Here is a 1240-nt window from a genome sequence, read left to right as displayed (position 1 = left end):
AAGACAGACAGAGAGTCAGACAGACAGGGATTGAGACAGACAGGTAGTCAGACAGACAGGGAGTCAGACAGACAGAAAGTCAGACAGACAGGGACTCAAACAGAGAGGGTTTTAGACAGACAGGGAACCAGACAAACAGGGATTCAGACAGACAGGGACTCAGCCAAACAGAGAATCAGACAGACAGGGTATCAGAAAGACAGGGAGTCGGACAGACATGGAACTAGACAGTCAGGGAGTCAGACAGACAGGGAGTCAGACAGACACGGAGTCAGACAGACAGACAGGGAGTCAGACAGACAGAAATTCAGAAAGACAGGGACTCATACAGACAGCGACTCAGACAGATAGGGTACAAGACACACTTTTAGTCAGACAGACAGTGAGTCAGACAGTCAGGGGGTCAGACAGACGGTAACTAATAAAAACAGACGGGGAATCAGATAGACAGGCAGTCAGACAGACGCGGACTCAGACAGACAGGGATGCAGAGAAACAGAGTACCAGACAGACAGGGAGTCAGCCAGACGGGGTGTCAGACAGTCAGGAATCAAATAGACTGGGTACTAGACAGACAGGTAGTCAGACAGACAGACAGACGGGGACTCAGACAGACAGGGTAAAAGACGGACAGGGTTCAGACAGACAATGAGTCAGACAGACAGACAGAGAGTCATACAGACGGACTTAGACAGACAGGGACTCAGATAGACAAGGAGTTAGACAGACAGGGTGTCAGACAGACAGGGAGTCAGACAGAGAGGAACTCAGACAGTCAGGGACTCACACAGACAGTGACTTAGACAGACAGGGAACCAGACAGACAGGGAGTTCGACAGACAGGAAGTCAGACAGACGGGGACTCAGACAGACAGGAAGGCAGACAGACGGGGACTCAGGTAGTCAGACAGACAGGGATAACGACAAACAGGGACTCAGATAGGGTATCAGACAGACAGGGAGTCAGACAGACAGGGATCTAGACAGTCAGGGAGTCAGACAGACGAGAACTCAGACAGACAGACAGACAGACAGGCAGTCAGGCAGAGAGGGTAAAAGACAGACACAGAGTCAGACAGACAGGGAGTCAGACAGACAGGGAGTCAGACAGACAGGGAGTTAGACAGGGAGGGAGTCAGCAAACAGGGAGTCAGACAGACAGAAAGTCGGACAGACAGGGACTCAGACAGAGAGGGATTTAGACAGACAGGGAACCAGACAAACAGGGATCAGACAGACA

General features: G+C 51.2%; 1 protein-coding gene across 1 annotated transcript in view; it reads right to left on the bottom strand.

Moving 5' to 3' along the window:
- Positions 1-1240, bottom strand: part of LOC118432170 (Kruppel-like factor 18) — a 36913-nt gene that overhangs the window by 18237 nt on the left and 17436 nt on the right. The window lies entirely within an intron of this gene.

The sequence above is a fragment of the Branchiostoma floridae genome, chromosome 15 (assembly GCF_000003815.2).
Source record: "Branchiostoma floridae strain S238N-H82 chromosome 15, Bfl_VNyyK, whole genome shotgun sequence".
In the NCBI taxonomy this organism is placed as follows: domain Eukaryota; kingdom Metazoa; phylum Chordata; class Leptocardii; order Amphioxiformes; family Branchiostomatidae; genus Branchiostoma; species Branchiostoma floridae.
Note: the sequence above shows the minus strand (reverse complement) of the source record. Positions and strands in the feature narration are given on the sequence as shown.